The 19644-nt window shown below is 45.0% G+C and overlaps 1 long non-coding RNA gene across 1 annotated transcript in view; it reads left to right on the forward strand.

Moving 5' to 3' along the window:
- Positions 1-11978, forward strand: part of LOC138504706 (uncharacterized) — a 220757-nt gene extending 208779 nt beyond the window's left edge. Inside the window, exon 3 of the long non-coding RNA XR_011279914.1 lies at positions 11509-11978. This is a non-coding gene — a long non-coding RNA (uncharacterized lncRNA). The remainder of the gene's footprint in view (positions 1-11508) is intronic.
- Positions 11979-19644: the final 7666 nt, after the last annotated feature.

Raw genomic sequence — 19644 nt, forward strand, 5'->3', positions numbered from 1 at the left:
TGGCAACCCCCAACACCACATTGTATACAGATGACATCCTCCAAGCATCCATCCTCAAGACCCTCCCCACAGAAGCGTTCCTTTCCTACCTGGAGATCATCAACAGCTCCATAACTCATGGCACCTTCCCATCGACCCTAAAAACAGGACAAATCCTCCCTCTACTAAAGAAACCCACTCGGGATCCCTAGGTAAGATCATTCGGGAAAGTGGTAGCCGCTCAACTGCAGCAACACATTGACACAACAATCTCCTCCAAATTCAGACCCAGATGCAGCACGGAGACAGCAACCATACAGGTGGCCGACAATGCCCTCAACATCCTTGACAACGGCCACCACTGCCTCCTGGTTCTACTCGACCTCTTGGCTTCTTTCGACACAGTAGACCACCATGTGCTTATGGACACCCTACATCGGCCCATGGAGATAAACAACATTGTCCTACACTGGTTCAAGTCCTACCTCACCAACCACAGTCAGTTTGTTCAGATGGATTCCTCTAGATTGCCACGTGGAGCCAAGTGGAGCCGCTGGGAGCCCTCCTTGACACCCAAAACATCCACATACACCAATATGCCGACGACACACCTCAAGATCAACTCCATCAAGGGCATCCATTGGCTCAAAACCTGTCTATCACTGATCCAGTCTTGGATGTCCAGTGCATACTAAAAGCTCAACCCCTCCAAGACGGAATTCCTACTCCTCCCCAACAACACAGAACACCCAGATATACAGACCTAGCTATCAACCATGAACTCTGAGGGCTTTACACCTGAGCTCACTTCCTGCACCAAGTCCTTCGGGTTCCACATTGACAAACACCTCTCCTTCAAGACACATATAGCTAGGAATACTCAGACAGCTTGGTATCAGCTCTCCCCCCTGTAAAAAGTCAAGCCCTTCCTCCCTGCAGACAGTTTTTGATCCACCGTTCAAGCACTGGTCCTATCCCACTTGGATGAGGGCAATGCACTCCTCAAAGGCCTCCCGTCAAACTCCCTTGTGCCCCTCAGAAGTGACTTACACACAGCCACGCACCTCATCAAGGGTCTGCGCAGCCCAGCCATCATCAACCTTCAATGGCTTCCACTGCCCGCACAAATTACCTTCACATCTTGCTGCATTATTTATAAGGCAGTCTCCCTCAAGTCACCCAGCTACCTCACAGAGAAACTCAGCATCTATGGTAGACAGCCCACCATCAGAAGCCAGGACATATGCAGACTTGAAATTTGCTGCTGAAAAAAGGAAAGGACCAGAAAACAAGCCTTATCTGCCTATGCCCTAAGACTATGGAACCTCCTTGTCATCATCAGACTTGGCCCCACTCTCCTACAATTCAGAAAAGGAACGAAGACACACCACTTCAAGGAGTCTCTTCTCCTCAACACCTAGATCATTACGTCATCCCTCGAGCCACCTAGCTCACTAGACGCCGCCCGCCCCGCTCCTCCATGCCACCTGGTACAGCTGTACCCCTCCTTTGTGCCCTCTGTATCCAAACCCCCACTGTATATCGGTTCTGTTGTACCACTGAAAAGCGCTCTGTTATGTATCTACTATGTTTTACACTTCTGTGAAGCACTGCATCATGTATCTGTATTGGTGTATAGCTCTGTAAAGCGCTCTGTTGCTTCTCGAAGCTAGGTCCACGCTCAATAAATGGCATATTAATAATAATAATAATAATAAAGAGACTGAGCAAGGCTAATAACCTTTGACTTGCTGGATGGATTTGGATGACATTTTCCAGGAAAAATTGCAGACTTGAAATTTGTTGCTGAAAAAAGGAAAGGACCAGAAAACAAGCCTTCTCTGCCTATGCCCTAAGACTATAGAACCTACTCCCTGTCGTCATCAGACTCGGCCCCACTCTCCTACAATTCAGAAAAGGAATCAAGAGACACCTCTTGAAAGAGTCTTTCCTCCTCAACACCTAGGTCATTACGTCGCCCCTTGCGCCACCTGACTCGCTAGAAGCCGCCCGCCCGCTCCTCCACGCCACCCGGTACAGCTGTACCCCTCCTCTGTGCCCTCTGTATCCTAACCCGCAATGTATATCTGTTCTGTTACCACTGAAAAGCGCTCCCTTACGCATCTGCAATGTTGTACACCTCTGTGAAGCACTCCATTATGTATCTGTATTGGTGTATAGCTCTGTAAAGCGCTCTGTTGCTTCTCAATGCTAGGTTAACGATCAATAAGTAGCATAATAATAAAGAGGCTGAGCAAGGCTAATAAGTCTTTGACTTGCTTGATGGATTTGGATGACATTTTCCAAACAAATAGTTTATCAAGAGCCCCAGAAACTAGACATGATTCATTAAAAATTGAAAAGGCAATTAAGAACAAATAAAAACAATGTTTTCAGCCTACTTGCATGCATTTTCCCATAGAGAAAAAGGCCAGCTTTTGAATAGAAGTGCATGAAAACCACTTGGCAGATTTGGACCAAACATGGAATAATTTGGACACAAAGCATTGACTTAATTTCTTTAACTGGTTTGTGGTAAATCCATCCAGTAGTTTTTAAAATATTCGGGTGGCCCTGCTCATTAAAACATTTATATTGGTCTTGGCGCTTTGCAGCAGAAAAGCTGAGAGAGGCTAATTACATTTCCAGGAGGGGTCCGGGGTTATTCCTCCCAGTAGTTGTTAACTTTTGACGGAGAAGGGGGTGCCCCCTTTTCCCAAATATATAGCTATATATGTGTCCCACAATGCATTAGCAAAGCAATCCAGAAATGAACATGTCGCCATTACTTTTTTTGTGCACGATGCGGGAGATAACCGTGATTATAATGGGTATAACCAGGGTTAGCCAAAAATGAAAAGTGGAAAAATGCTGTGTGGAGGAGGACAATGATGAAATGGCATCTGGCTAGAGGTGGGGAGGTAGAAAGAGGCCACCATGTGAAATTGAGACGTTGGGAGGTAGACTGGAGATTAAGTTCAGAGCTCAAACATGTTTGCATAACTGGGGTTATCCAGAGGAAATAACTGTGGTTATGATAGAAAACTAAATCGGGAATGAAATTGCTTCAGATGAAATGATGAGTGTTGGGGAATAGGAGAGGGCTAGGGAGGGAAAAAGAACTTGAAGGGAGTGTGGGGAGCATGGCACAAGGAGGGGGGCCCTTGGTGAGTGCCTGGGAGTGCAGGGAAGAGTATGGGATTTTGCATGCTTTTGACAGATAACTGAGGTTACTTATGTGTGTTTACTGATAACCATTATCATCTGTAGTACATTGATAACCACGGTTATGGGAAAACAGTTCTTTCAAAAAGAGAGAGTGACAAAAATGAGATTAAGACAAAAAGGGGTATTTTACAGCTGCAGTGAGGTGGGTGGTAATGGGTGTGGCCGAAAGGCTATAGCTACTGGGTTATTTTAGGAACCAAATGGTGCAATATGGCAAGTGGCCAAAGGTTATGTATAGTGTGAACAAATGAAACCTAAAGTTGTGGCCACGACTGAAGGCCCTGGCTAGTGGGCCTGAAACACATGCATAGTGGCCACGGCCAACGCCCATGGCACCTAGTAGGTCCAAAAGAAAGATGTTGGGGGAATATGTACAGCAGACATGGCACCTAGTGAGCAATATGTCAAGGGGACAAAACGAAAGGCACCAAAAGGAAACCTATTGGAGCAATAAGCATAGTGGACACAGCAGAAGGCCGTGGGCACTGGGCATAGCTGAAGAGCATGGCTAGTGGGACCGGAAGAAAGATATTAGGGCAGCATGCAAAAACAAATCATCGTTCTACAATGTGTTGCCAAATACAAGTTAAGAAACATTAAAAGTCTCTGTGCAGACATTTTCATAGTTAAATTACACTCAAACGTGTGTTCTTTTATCAATGTTGGTCTCACCCAATTGTATTTGGCAAGACATTGTAGAACGATGATTTGTTTTCTTTTGTGAAAATGTGTATGCTAAATGCTAATTTAAGAATGGGAGTTACAGCCCACTTGGGCGGGACCTAATGAGTAGAGAGAGATGAAATTCTGACAGGATGCAATGATATTAGCATTCCGCTCGTAATCGATCACCCACTTGGGTTACATGTTTGCGAAATCCCTCAATGCGATTGGATCATTTTGCTGTGAGTCTTTTGGCTTTAACAGGCTGTAGCGGTTAAAACTGCAGCCGTGCAGGATGCACTGCATTGGTGGATATTATCATATAGATAGTTCATCTTTTGGGCTTCATATAAGATTTACGTGTAAACTCATAGTGGAAACGGAATATATTAATAATGGTACATGAATCTGAATATTATAAATACTTAAGGTGCTATTCAGCGCCAGATAGATTTGTTTATGACTAGCTTAAAATGGCAGCCCTGTTAAATCTCATTAGAGATGAAATCTAACAGGTCACATGATCAGATTGATTTGGAATTCTGTTTCCGGTTCAAGTAAGTTTTAAAAATAGCCCTGAGCCTTAGGCTGCAAAACTAACTGGACAAAGTCCCTGTGAAGGGATGGAATGCGTGGCACTACATCAGTGGCCTTGGCATCTATAACCAGTTGTGTAAGTCCATGCTGACTTTTATTATTTTAAAGAATATGTTTAATTACTAAATGTTTTAGCACTATTTTGGTATTGAGTGCTTGTACTCTTGGTTGCTGTATGGGCGAGTTAGTGCGTTTCATTCTGTCACTTTCTTCACCCAACACAGCAGTGTCTGCATAAACCCATGGTTTCCCTTGACCTCTACAAGCACCCACTATAGTAGACTGAACGCCACTTTTAGGGAATTTGGGTTGCATATATATGTATTTACATATATGTCATCGTTTCCACTTAACATTATTGTTATGGTCCTTCTGCACCCAATTTATATCATCATTGCTACTTTAAAACATGTGCAACATGCTGGTGCCCCAATATCTGCCGTTGTTTCCAATTGAAATCAGACTCACAATGCTGGTGCCTCGGATATATGAGAGCATTGCTATTAATAGTCATATTACTGATGTTGATGCCCAAAATATCTGTCGGAATTACTACTTTTATCTTAGCTCCGGTGTGCCAAATATACCAGCAGTGCCATATGAGATCACTTCATGATGCAGGTGCTCCCATATGCATCAGCAATGCCACTTTAAATCCGTTCATGACGCTGGTGCCCCAAATTATGTCCGTATTGCACTTGAAATCTGTTTCATGAAACTGCCACCCCGCCTTATGTGCATAAACAAATGGTGAACATCCAGACTTGTGGGCATCAACAAAATACGTGTTTCCCTATTTTCTTACAGGGAAACCAATGCAACAAATAAAACCAGATTGTTAAATACGTATACACTTCCTTAGGATACTCAAAGGGTTAAACATGTTAGATGACGATCCCATAAATGCTCTGTCAACGATGATTGCAGTTGCCTTTCACTTTTATTGACTAACGTTAGAAGAAATAATGGGAGTAGAGTCCACGTATGTGAGGCACTCAGAATTCCATCGAGTGTGTGCCCATCCACATCTCAGAGCCTCAAACCGTAGCCCAAAATGAGGAAACGAGATACAGTTACCCCCAAACCAAAAGGGCAATGTGTTATGTATCCAAAATAATTCTTTGGACAGGTGTCAATGAAAGCCAAACGATGTATCCTTTCCTGTTACAAAGAGTGTAGTGCAAAAAACAAAAATACTTTGCATTTTGAAAATAGTGTAAATTGCACGAAGGGGATCTGCAACGTGTGTACTTAAGTGCAATGCAGGGCTTGTTTTCACTAAGAAGTGCAAACATTGAATGTAAAATCAGGCATAACCAGGTGTACATGCATTATTTGCACTTTGCAATGCAAACCAGTGTAAATTCCGCAGGGCATGTACCTATGTTGTGTCGCATTTACAATGGATTCCTATGGAATCTGGCAGCGTTTAGCAGGTGTTAAAGCTGGACGATACCACAGGAATCCAATGCTTTTATGTTAGCAGCAAATGAGATCCTACTGGAAAGCATTCCCTTCTGAGCGGTGGAGAGGAAGGATGTGGCTGACATGTAAGTTTTGGTTAATGCCTGCCACCGCGGCTCCGACTTTCAGAAACGAGAACATCCCGCCCCCGACCCCCCACGCCCCACACACCCCGAGTATTGAATGCAGTATAACAAGATGTGTGCATCTTTAACACATAGGCCCTCATTACGACCCTGGCGGATTTTTTCCGCCATCGACGGACTTTCCGGCCATGGCGTAAAGTCCGTTTACACCATGGCGGATGGTGGACTTACCGCCCCATTCCGAGGTCGGCGGGGCGGTAAGTCCCCATTGACCCATTTACCCTTCCCCATTCCCATTTCGGCCCCATAGGGTATAATGGGAGTGGGGAAGGAGTTAATTACGCCACCGTAAATTACGGTGGCGTAATTAACACCAAGGTCCCATAGCGCCATGGATTTTTACGCCCGCAAAAAGCGGGCGGAAAAATGACCATGGCGCTATGGGAACTCGTAGTTGGCGGTAAGGGGTCGGCGCAGCTAACGCTGGCGCAAACCCCTTACCGCCAGGGTCCTAATGAGGCCCATAGTTTTTATACTGCATTTCAGAGGGATTAGAAAATTATTCTTTCCATAATGTGCCCTGTCTACAGTAAATACATGTTGTTTTTGTTAAATATGAAAGGAAGTGCGGATATCTTTATCATCGTGATATGTTTTACATTCCTGTGCTGTTATTTCCATGTTGTTGACTTCCATACCTAAACACCTCGTGTTTTGTAAACATATACTAACATGGGTGTTCAAACAATCTGTTGACATTTGTTGTCATTTACTTTCAAACCAGTTTGGACCTTATTTAGTTTGTGACAGAAAGATGTGGTGGTATGTTCCCACAAATATATGTCTGCAATGCCACTTTAAAGCATGTTCATGATGCTGGTACTTCAGTATCTGACATTGCTGCAATTGAAATCAGACTCACAATGTTGGTGCCTCTCTAATACATGAGAGCATTGCCACTATGCTTCTAACCAAATGCCAGCAGAGCCCTTTGAAATTACGTCATGGTGTATGTGCCCCCAATACACATGAGCTTTGCCACTGTAAATCCGTTCATGACGCTGGTGCCCCAAAATATGTCCTACTGCATGGGAAATATGCTTCATGAAACAGCCCCTCACCCTATATGTCCATACAAAATGATGCAACTCCACACAGCAGTTCGGACATCAACACGTTTTCCTATGTTCCCATGGGAAAACCAATGCAAAACAATCTGATTGTAAAGATGCATTTCCATTTCCTAAGGGTACTCAAAGGGTTAACGGGATCCATGAAGATCACATACATGCTATGTCAATGATGAACGTGCTTGCCTTTCAAGGGTATTAACTCATGTTAGACGCAATAATGAGTGGAGTGTCCCCCTTTGTCGAAGCCGCAAGCCCGAGCCCTAGATGTGGAAATGAGATACTTTTACCCCAAACCAAAGTGATGGCATTGTGTTATGTAGCTAACCTCTGCCCTCCACCCCCTCCCCTTGCCACCTGATTCAGCGAAGATCCTTGCATCAGTCCCTCCTCTGTCCTGCCACCTCACCCCACCAACAGACTGCTTTCAACAGACACTATAGGTAGAGACTTTAAAGTGGTTGCCCTTTCAATCCATACATATCAAGTCACTACAAATATATATATATTAGTAATGTTACTAGCTTGCCAGGAAAACCAACACATGTGCTACCTTGGCAAATACATATGTGCAAGTATACAGTGCATATAAAGCGCCATTACTAACGCTTGAAACACTTAAGCTGTAAAATATACAACATTAATATTTCAAGGTCACACACAAACGCAACTTGTATCAGGGTTAAAGCTGGGGGTGTGCAATGATACCTCGCACCCTGAATTAATATGAGCTTTTCCAGTCTAATTGTGAGGTTAGAAGCACACAGCTGATGCCAGCAGTTGAATTACAGTATGCAAATTAGGAGCCGCTGATTATGGATGGCGAGGACAATCAACCTTATTTGTCTTGTCACCTCCCAGATGTGAAATGCAGTTGATCGCCGGAAGCAGCCGCTTGGCCTCAGGGTTGCCAGGTTGGATTTTAGTAACAACAACTCATTCATTAACGAAGACACTGTCAACTCAATTCTAATGAAGATTCAGTTATATGTATCAAATTCTCTCTTTCCAAGCAAACGGCAGCTGTATTAAACAAACAGGAACATTCAGTGTTGGCCTATCTGAAGGATACTACTACACAGTACACAAAGTGGCTGGTGCACAAGAGTAGACCGCTGGGTGCCTGCCATATGCAGAAGTGCGATCATAAAGTATATGCAACAAACCTTGTCTATCGAAGCACAACAAACACATGCTATGCATATTTATTTATTTTATAGAAAAATAAAATGCATTTAGGTAGAACATGTGGGCTTTGATGTGGGCATTGCACAAACAGGGGGGCCAAATCTGAAAGAGCTGTGGGTGCAGTGATGCAGGAGCTTTTTACCCTCATACCTGTATGCCTATGGAGCTACATCAGAGGTCACCCAGTCAGGTGTTGTAGGGGACATGCAAGCTGAATAAGGCGCTGGCTGTGGGTACGATGGACACAGCCACCCCCCATGCACACTGGAATATATATTGACTCATGAACCCCATGTGGTGTCCATGGGGCAAGGAAGTCATTTGGGTGTTGCCAGGGGTAACACCTGCGACCCGATAGGATCCACAGGGCAACCCCTGGGACACCCTTGCGACCTCAAATAAAAAAACAAGTAAAAACATACTGAACAAAAATATTTTTTGTTGCCCGAAAAAAGCAGGTGCTGCTGATGTAGAGGGCCCTCCTGCGGCGTGGGAGGTGGATGCGCCACAGAAGGTCAGGTGGGTCCCCGGCCCAGTCCTCACCCATCAGGTTGAAGGCTGGGCCGGGGAGGAACTCAGTAGGGGTTGGAGCTGACAGTGACATATGCCACATGCCACATTCAGCTCCAACCCCTTCTCCCTCAACATCTGTGTTCCTGTGTGTAAGCATCACACAGGAGGTGAGGGGTCCTGAAACGACAGGCCAAAGCTGCAAGAATAAGATAAGAATGTTTTTTTTTGTAATATGATGTGTGTTTTGCATGTATGAAGTGCGTTTCAGTTGTATGTATGTGAATGGTGGGTGAATGAGAAGTGATGTGGAGTGTGTATTTGAATGTTCTGTGTGTGCGGGCGTGTGCCTGTGTAGACAATGTAATAAATGGATGTAAGAGAAGGTGTGAGTGACTGGTCGGTGGGTGAATGAGAAGTGATGTGATGTGTGTTTTTCAGTGTTCTGGGTGGGTGGGTGTTGCCTGTGTAGAGAAAGAAATTAGTGGATGGAAGAGATGTTGTGAGTGACTGGTGGGTGAATCAGAAGTGATGTAATGCATGTTTTTGAATGTTCTGGGTGGGTGGGTGTGTGCCTGTGCAGAGAATGTAATGAGTGGATGCAAGTGAAAGTGTGAGTGACTTGTGAGTGAATGCGAAGTGATGTGATGTGTGTTTTCGAATGTCCTGGATGGGTGGGTGTGTGTCTGTGTAGAGAACGCAATGAATGCATGTAAGAGAATGTGTGTGTGAGTGACTAGTGGGTGAATGAGTATGTATGTTGATGGCGTGTTTTTGAATTTTCTGGGTGGGGGGGTGTGTGCCTGTGTAGAGACTGCAATGAGTGCATGTAATAGAAGGTGTGAGTGAGTGAGTGACTGGTGGGTGAATGAGCATATATGTGGTACTGTGTGTTTGAATGGTGTGCTTTGGTGTGTGCATGTGTGGTGAATCCAGTGTGAGTGAGTGTGAGGGATGTATGGGTAAGTGACCGGTGGGTGAAAGAGGATGCATGTGTGTGTAATGCCCTGGGAGACTGGGGATCACTGGAGCATTTTTGCCGCATCCTTTATTGACTTTGCATGTTTTACTGTATTTTTGGGTAAAGGCAAGTTCATGTGTGCCATTCCCTGGCTAGACTGGCATGTTGGTGCTGTCAACCATTGCATACTGTGGCATGACATGTATTACAAGCATGATAGGTAGTGTTATCTCACAAGACTGATGTTTTGGCATAGCGGCCTGTATATTAGTCACTGTAGCATGACTTTTTATTAACTGAGCTTCTATGATCAATCAAGCAAGATACATGTTCTTATGGGTCTAGACTGGCTTACATTGGAACCAGTTTGGACAGGTTTTCCTATGGTGACATGTCACCTTTTAATGGCCAAACCAACGGGAGCAGGTACATACATAAGACTACTGTTACATGCCAGAGCCAGTTTTGTGCCCAGTGCCAGTAATTATACAATGTTCATTTTATTGGTAATATACTTGTAGCTAAAGGCTTTGTATATACAACACAAATTACAAACATACATAAATACATATCCATCATAAAAGTTACAAATATAGGCAATTCATTAATACAAAACTAGCAGCATCAGGTTAGATAAAACAGTATACTTTACATCATTAAAAGCTCATTAAAATCTGTCAACAAGATTACACACAATTACTAACAAGTTAAACTAAAACATACACAGTCGCCAGCATATCCTACACACTTAGAAAACACTTTTGAAAATCATGATAATTTTTAAGTAAAATCTTACCATAAAATAAATAAAATTTACCTTATCTCCGTTCATGAAATACAGCCATATCCATGACGCATCTCTAGTGTCCACCTTATTATCAAATGATTTGAGAAAGGAAGCACAAATCATTGTAAGACTTTCACAGTGCACAAGCAGATGTTCAAGTATCTCTTGTTCGTCACCTTCACATAAACAGCAAAGTCTATCTGATCGTGATCTGACTATTCGTGATCCTACAACATCAAGCACTTCACAACAATTACATTTCATCAGCAGATAATTTATGAATATATGTGGTTCAGGATATGCTCTTATAGCCAAAGGCATAGCGCAACGTGTTTGCCAATAGTGGCAAAATTGCCCGCTGGTTCTCTTGGGGGCTAATTCAATCAGGCGGCAGTTCTGACTATAAAATTGCAGTTTCTTTTTCAGCCATTTTTTCTGCTGCAGCAACAAACCATTTGTTGTACAGGTTTACCATTCTGCCTATCGTACCATAGGTACACCAGTGGTCAGCCTTCATATATGCCTGCCTGCATGTATGACACTATTATGGTGTCATTATCTATTAACATTAAGTTAATAAATTAACAAATGCTACACCCTTTAAACCAAATCTATATAAATAAAAATGTAAATGTTCGTTAGTAAATCTCCGAAAGTTCTTCACTGATTGCTTTGAAATTTTGACACAACGTTGCATTCGAATAGACGCATGTTTTTGTATACCTACTATACATAGATGTCACACCTGTGACAGGTAAAAACATGCTTTTTCTTAAAAACAGCATCATCTGTTGGATGTAAAAGCAACACGCTATACTATATATTTTACTGAAAAACAGCGCCATCTGTTGTACGTAAAAGCTACACACACTATACTAAACATTTTACGATTCCATTTCAATGTTTCCGATTTAGAATGGCTCAAATACGTGCCGGGGAAGCAGCAGAGCGACGTGCAGCCAGACTTCAGGATACACGGTTGGGAGCCTGGCGATCGCGTTCTGCAGCTTCAGATCTGCTTCGTTCTCAACAGAATGAACGTGACAGGCTGAGAGTGGCTGACAGACATCAACAAGAAACAGAAAATCATCGTCAAACACAACTCCGTGCTCAGCAATCATGCGATTAATATCGCCTTGCATTCCGGTACAACCCAGCTGATGATTATAGTTTCAGCCGGCATGTTCTCATCAGCACCATGGCTGAAGTGTGTCCTTATTGCAAGGCTCTGAAATTTAATGGAGAAATGAAAGGAATGTGTTGTGCTGGTGGGGAAATTAAACTGCCCCAACTTGGAAAACCACCAGAGCCATTAAAAACTACCCACAAGCATTGTGAAATTAAACATATTAGAAATGTGCACTTTCTCTTTTCTTTCTTTTCCATTTAACCAGACTGAGCCACAGCCACGCATGGCCGGGGACAGCTAGTTCTAAATAGATGTATTCAATTTATATGCTCTTTGGCATTCTAAATAGTTTCCTTAGCAAGAGTGATTCGAATTTTTTTGGTGTTCACATAGTCGATTATGGCCCCAAATCTCACAACCATATGGTAACAACAGTAACATTTTTGGGGAATATAATAACAAGACTGCATGCACAGAAAATCCAACATTCCTCCCAATAAATGACCTTATTGCATTAAAGGATTTTAGACCCTTTTCTTAGGTGGCATTCGAATATGCATCCCATTTTAATTTATCATCTATTACAACTCACAAATACTTGTATGTTTTTACTTGTTCAATTTTTTCCCTTCTATTTCCCAGGTGTAGAGTTTCTTGATTGTCTGCACACTAAAGACCATAACTTTACTTTGTTCTATGTTTATTTTCAGTCCATTTAGTTTTGCATAATCAGATAGCGCATTTAACACGTTTTGTAGGCCACTGGGGGTATGGTCCAAAGGTAAAAGGTCATCTGCATAAGCAAGCCAATTTAACAATACTGTACCAACCTTAACAGGGCTTGATAACACATCAATAAAATTCAAATACATGTAAGCTAGATAGAGGTTAAACAGGGTAGCCACAACTATGCGTCCCCCGGTTAACCCCTCGACATGTGTTTATGGGAGCAGACAGTCTTCCCTTACCATCTAAGCAGATGCGTACCGAGGTATCGCCGTAAAGGAGCATTAACATTTTTGGCAGCTCATGGGGTATCTTCCAAGCACTAACTTTTCTCCATACATTGTTCCTTAAGACATGAATCAAAAGCAGCACTGAAATCTATGAAGGCACAATAGACAGTGCATTGCCGCTGTTTCCAGGTATATTCAATAGTTGATGTCAATATAAGAATGTTATGTATGGTGTTTGCTTTCGGACGAAAACCAATTTGATTATTGGGCAGGATGTTATTCGACTTTATCCAACTGTTTAGCTCTGCCAACAATATTCTAGCAAATAGTTTAGATGAGATATCCTGCATTTCCAGCATGTGATAATTCACATGATTGTCCCATGCCCCTTTTTTATATGCAGCGAGTAAATGGCTCATATGCCAGGTTGCTGGGATACTTCCACTTAGACCTACTTCAATGAATAAACAATGTAATGCATGTGCCCAGAGGTCTGGGGCTAGTTTCAATAAGGCATTGCACACCCCATCCTGCCCAGAGTTATTACATTTTTCAATTATGACTATAATGTCCAAAACCGAGGCCCTGCAACACCATGCTTCATTTGGTACTGGATAGGGAGGATCTTCACTGTCATTCGAGGAACCCAACGTTCCTTTAATATGCTCCTTCCACAGAATTTTCGATACACAATTAATAGATAGTTCTCTTTTTTTAACTTCTGATGACTTCCCAGATCACTGTATTATTGGTTGCAAGGGTTGCAATTGTTTTGGAATTTAGACTAGCTCCATATAATTCAATAACCACACGAATAGACTTGCGAAGATATTTTTCTGCATTAGTTATACTTCTATACAATGATCGCGGTTAGTGCTGTTTTTATTCGATCGCTCCACGACCGATTTATACGTCCTAGTGATGCTGTTGTTTGTACCAATTTCTACCATCATAGCCGTAACTAGCTTTACAATGTCTATGATAGGTTCAGTATTACATTCCCCACATTTTGCGATGAAGATCGGAACAGTTTTTGCCACAATCTAGAACGCTTACAGATCTTTATATGTCGTTACAGGTAAACATTTGTTCCCTCAACGACGCATTGAATGCCCCAAAGATATCTATACCCATGATGGATTTTCTTACTTACCCTTATACTGGATACGTTTTTGGTAAGATCTAGGCTCCTCTACCAGGGAGTCACCTGTCATTGTTTCCACTTACCCCTTCCCATTTGTTGTTCATAGATAGAGACCCCGGGACTACCGTCGGTGGATGGAGGCGAGTGTCCTAAGAAAACACTGTAATGCAAAGTATGGTGATAGTCCAAAAATTGGTCCATCCAAAGAAGCAATGCATGGCCCATTACATACACATTGACACATCCCTGCCTAAATGCCGTCCGCAGCACAGACACATGCACATGCATGCAGCATGGCAATGCCATACCTTACTAGCACCACACAAATATGAAAACGTCGTAAGTCACACTGCACACAGTCCACAACAGAAATGCATGTCACACAGCATACACCAGCTCCAACATGAGTGACCCTGATGGATGCCTGCATGCTCCACCCATATAGCAAGAAACATGATTATCAAAATTCCAATACCTAATACCCTCTAATGTGTAGAACAGCAATAATACCAATGTATGCATGATGGTTGTCGAACCATCACTGATGCCGTCCCTCTCTCGGTCCCCCACAGGCTCAGATCCTGACAGCGAGGCCCGGGACTCAGCCCCACAGGCAACAACTCCCCGGAAGAGGGCCAGGGAAGAAGGCAACAGGCCTACGACATTGAAAGGGCCAGCCAAGCCACGACATGCACAGAAGGGGCAAACACCACAGGGTGCCACGGCACTGGTGCCACTAAGGGCCAATGCTACAGTCCCCACAACACCTGTGTCCCCTGCACAAGAGACAGTGGCCGATGGGGCCCTTTCAGTTGTGAACAGCTCTGTTGGGGAAGTGGCAGCTACAGCACCCCAGACAGATGAGGATGTGCAGAGCCAGGGCCAGGTGTGTGTGTCTGTGGAGGATGACTCTTCGGATTTACCTGCCACACCCAGTCCCGCACCATCACCCCAGGTCACACCTTTGTACTCCTACCATGACACCACACCGGAGCAGTCAGGAGGGGAGACAGGTCAAGGGAGCATGAGCCTCACAGAGGAGCAACACGGATTTGTGGATGTTAGACATGCACCAGCCACCTCCACTGGTGTCCGGGCATGGGGTGCAGCAGATAGAACATACAGTGCAGCATCAGGAGGAGCTGACAGCCCTAGTCAGGCAGTTTGTTTCAGACGGTGCCCAGGCAAGGCCGGAGGGGCGCGACAACACTGTGTCTCTGAGGCAATCCATTGAGGCCAGCACTACGTGAATATGCGAGGAGGTGCCTGCTCTGAGGCAGGTCCTCTCCCGCATAGTGGATTGCTTGGAGGCTGAGCGTCTGGCCCCCAGACTGGAGCAAGCAGGCTCCCCATCATCATCCAGCTCCACTCAAACCAGCCCCCTTTGCTGGTCAGCGTGCACCTTGCGGCGATTGGACATGCCACCACCAGATGCGGGAAGTGGACGAATATAGATGGGGCAGCCTGATTAAGGCAATAGACGCAGACACCTGCAGCATTTTCTTGGACACCATGTGTGGGGGAGTTGGGAGGGGGGGAGGGAGAGGGTTTGTGGGGAGTTGTGGGGGGGAGCGTGAGAGGGTGTGTGGGGGAGTTGTGTGGGCAGAGGGGAGAGGATGTGTGAGGTGGAAGGTTTGAGCACTTTGTACTATTGAACAGTTTAATACACCTGTTGTGTAGCAGACAAAATACTTGAGTGGACATTCCTTATTGCATATGTTTCAATTATTGCTATGGCATGATGATCTTGGCCACCTTCTCATGTTTGTAGAGGAGTGCCCCACCCGACCGGCTGAGGCAGCGAAAATGTGCCTTCAACAGGCCAAAGCTCTGCTTGATGACCACACGGGTACGGATATAGGAACAATTGTAGTCCTCCTCGTGCCTGTTCTGTGGATTTCGGACAGGGGTGAGGAGCCACGGCTTCAAGGGATAGCCACTATCACCTGCATGTGAGCAAAAAAGGTATGTGTTAGTCGATTCATGATGGACAGCTGTACTTATCACACATGCCTGCAGATATTTGTTGGTCACATGCACATGCCCCTGGTTGTATGCACACATTTTTCCTTCCCTCAATGTGTGCTGTGCCATGGTTTTATGGTGTGGATTGCATCTTAAAGATGATACACGGTGTACACTCCCTTGATGTTGCTCATGCATTGTGGACGCATACCGCTGTGTTTGTGATATATATTTGATGTGTAGTGTTCTGTATGAATTTATAACTGGCAGCGTTGGCAGTAGTCTCTGCATTATTTGGCATTCAGCACTGATTATTCCCATGGTGACATGCTGCACTTCTGTGGTGGTGGCCCTGTGACAAGCAGTGGATTCCCCTGGTGGTTTGGTTGCACTCTCATGGATGATTGTCCTGTGTAGTGATTTGCTGCAGACATTTACATAGTGAATACTCACAGCATGTTGCTGGATTGTGTTACGGAGGGTGAGGTCCGATGATGGGTAGTGCACGTGTTGTGGGATGTGAGGTGGTTTTAAGTTTGGCATGTTGTGATAGGTGTGCAGCTTACTTCATTGCTATGGAAATTGGTTGTCATGTTCACTTTGGGATGCTTTGGGGCACATCGTTTTGGGATGTGCTCATCGTGCTGTCACCACAACAATGACACCATGGTGGTGTGTGCATCTATCCTCCCATTTCACTGCCATGTGCCTGTCATGTAACTTACCAAGCGGCCAGGCACATTGTCCTGCATGTCGCTCCATGTAGTGTGGTAGCGTGAAGTTGCACAGGACCACAGAGTCATGAGTTGATCCGAGAAATCGGGCACAACAATGTGTGATGATCTTGCTGGAGTCACATACCATCTGTACATTGATTGAGTGATATAGCTATAGATTACTGTACGCCTGCTCTGTTGCATGCGGGACCACCAATTCCACATGGGTGCAGTCAAGTGCACCAATACAATTTGGCATGCCTACCAGTGCATGGAAGCCAACTTTTGTGTCAAAGATCTCTTGGGGAGTCCGTGGTAGGGATATGTAGTCCTTTGTGTGCTTCAGGAGGGCATCCAGCACTTGGTTCAGCATGCAAGAAAATAAGGGTTGTGATATGTCATGCATATGCCCCACTGTGTGCTGGTAGGTGCCTGTGGCCAGGAAGTGGAGCACCAACACTACCTTCAGTATAGGCGGATGGCAGTGCGTATTTCAATAAGGCTGACAATGTTGTCATGTATCATGTCCACAATGGTGGTGATGGTGTCCCGGTTCTGACGGTACAGGGTGTGGATCTGCTCAGGGGTTAGGTTGAATGGACTGGCTCTGATGCAAGGGATTGGGGGCTGCCTGCGTGGTACCATTGGCTGCACTGGTGGGGCTTGCTGGGCCTGTCTCACCCTCCTTCTCCTCCTGCGTCTCCTCTGTGGTGACTGCTGTTGTTGTTGTTGTTGTTTCTGGTGTAGCAATGCAAGCATGTCCTCCAGCCCCAGTATTGCTACTACTAGTGGAATCATTTTGGTGTGGAAAAGGGTGTGGTGTGTGCTCCTTTTGTGCTGGGCCAGGCTCCATTTCCTCCACCTGTGCTGATTGTGTGCACCTGTGCAGTTGGGAACACTGCACATAGCTATTTATGGGTGGTCTGCGATGCCGGTATTGCCGGCATGCCGGTATCCCGTATTAGCGCCTTCATGATGTCGGTATTTGCATGTACGCCTGACTTGTGATGTCCTCCTGTAAGCGGCATCCCGGTATTGCCGGCCCGAAATGGCGCGTGCCCGCACTGATGCCGCTTTTAGTGACTACAGTATTAGCGGTGCTGCTAATACCGGGTTCTTGAGTAGGAATAGTCCGGAGCAGTATGCAGTGCCGGTAATCCTTTACCGGTATCGTTTTTCCATTCCCTCCAGCCTCATAATGACTCCCAATGTGTTTCAAAGCGCTTCACGGAAAGGGAGGGAACAAGGGAAAATACAATGACATTCTTACAGGCCATGAACAACAAGAATGTGAAATTAACTATCAATGAAGAAGACAGAATTGTTAGATTTCCATTATGTTGTTCGACCCTGAGTGGGGATTTCAATGGTCTTGTTCTCCATTGGGATGAATAATTCTTGAAATTCAGTGCAAAAGTTGAGGGGATCATGAGAATCCATCTGAAGCCTACCTCCAAGCGCAACTCTTGATATGACTCCGACCTCGCAGCCCTGAAAAGCAAGTGCAGGATGGCTGAGAGGAAGTGGAGGGCTTCGGGCCCATCATCTGACAAGCTGGCCTGCTGCCTTCTCCAAAGGCAATACAGATGCTTTGTCCTGTCAAAGAAGAGAGTCCACATCCAAGCCTGCATCTGTGTGGCCTCTAACAACACGGCCAAACTCTGCAAGGAGCTGGCCAATCTTTCTGCAGACTAAAACTCTCCTGTTCCATCCCAGGCCCCCTGTACGGCTCTGGCTTCTCACTTCTCGCTTCTCACTTCACCACTGAAACTCAGAACATCCTGTCCTTGCTCTCCTGTTTGTCTTCCTCTACCTCTCTCATTCCCCTCTGGCCACCTCTCCATCTCCTCCTCCTTTCTTCTCTTTCTCTTTGTCAATACCTGATGATGTTTCTAGACAACTCCGATTTATGAAAGTGTCATCCAAACAGGTGCTTCTCCGCTCATCCAGAACCATTAAGGACCACATTGACGCCCTCTCTCCAGCCTTGGCCAATATTTGCAATCATTTCTTTGCCACTGGATCCTTACCCTCTCTCCTCAAGAACTCCTTTGTGCACCCAATCCTTAAAAAGCATTCTGCTATTCTACCTGTCCGGCATACTATTGGCCAATCTCTTGGAAAAGCTGGCCATTACCCAGTTTACTCTCCACAATGAATCTGTTGGTTATCTCCATGACCATCAGTCTGGCTTCAGAGCTGCCAGAGGCACGTAAACTGCTCTCCTAAAAACCTGTGAAGATCTGATCACTAATTTGTACTCTATCCTTCCTTCTGTCCACATCCTCCTTGACCTTTCCTCTGCCTTTGACACAGTCAATCATGCAATCCTGATAAAAGGACTCCCAGGTCCAACTTGGATCCTTTATCTCCACCACCGACTCTCACCACATGTGGGATTCTCCAGGGCTCTATTCTCTCACCCTGGATCTTCAATGTTTACTTGGCCCCTTTGACCCACCTGATCTCTCTCTTCTGCAGGTGCCTCTCTCTGGAATTGTCTCCCTGCCCCTCTCAAACTTGGGCTGGATCACCTGAAGTTCTGGAAGCAGCTCAAGACCTTGCTTTTCTCCTCTGCTTTCTCTCTCTCTCTCCCCTCTACTGACCTACCTATCTTCTGCACCGACTGGTTTCTTTATTAGCCTCAGAGTCTACTGGGTACTAAGTTCCTCCATGATCAGTCTCCCCTGCACTGCCTCCAGGTCTACTGCGCACTTAGGGTCTGTAACCGCTACCCATAGTCCCTACCTCCTTCAATTTACCAGAGCTACAAGTCGCTGTCTGCACTTACTCAGAGCAATGCTCCCCTGATTGCACTTCCCCCTTCCCTCTCCCTGTCACTTCCCCCTCTTCCCTTCCCCCTGCACTTTACGTCGTTGCACTTGCATGATCTGAATGACACAAGGCCTAGTAAGATTGTTTGTCTTGTTATACCTCTGTCGTCCCTCCATTGTCTTGTTGCACCTAGAAACATGTGTATAGGTGTATTATAAATGGCATATCATGTCATATCATATCCCCTCTACTGAGCCTGATCCTTGGTGTTTGTTGATTGTATATATGTATGGAGTTTATAAAGTGAGAATTTAACTGAGGAACAATGGAGCACAAAAGGGTGTGAGATGGTCAGGGGTTTGACCC

Source organism: Ambystoma mexicanum, chromosome 11 (assembly GCF_040938575.1).
Source record: "Ambystoma mexicanum isolate Mex_15411 chromosome 11, UKY_AmexF1_1, whole genome shotgun sequence".
Lineage (NCBI taxonomy): Eukaryota > Metazoa > Chordata > Amphibia > Caudata > Ambystomatidae > Ambystoma > Ambystoma mexicanum.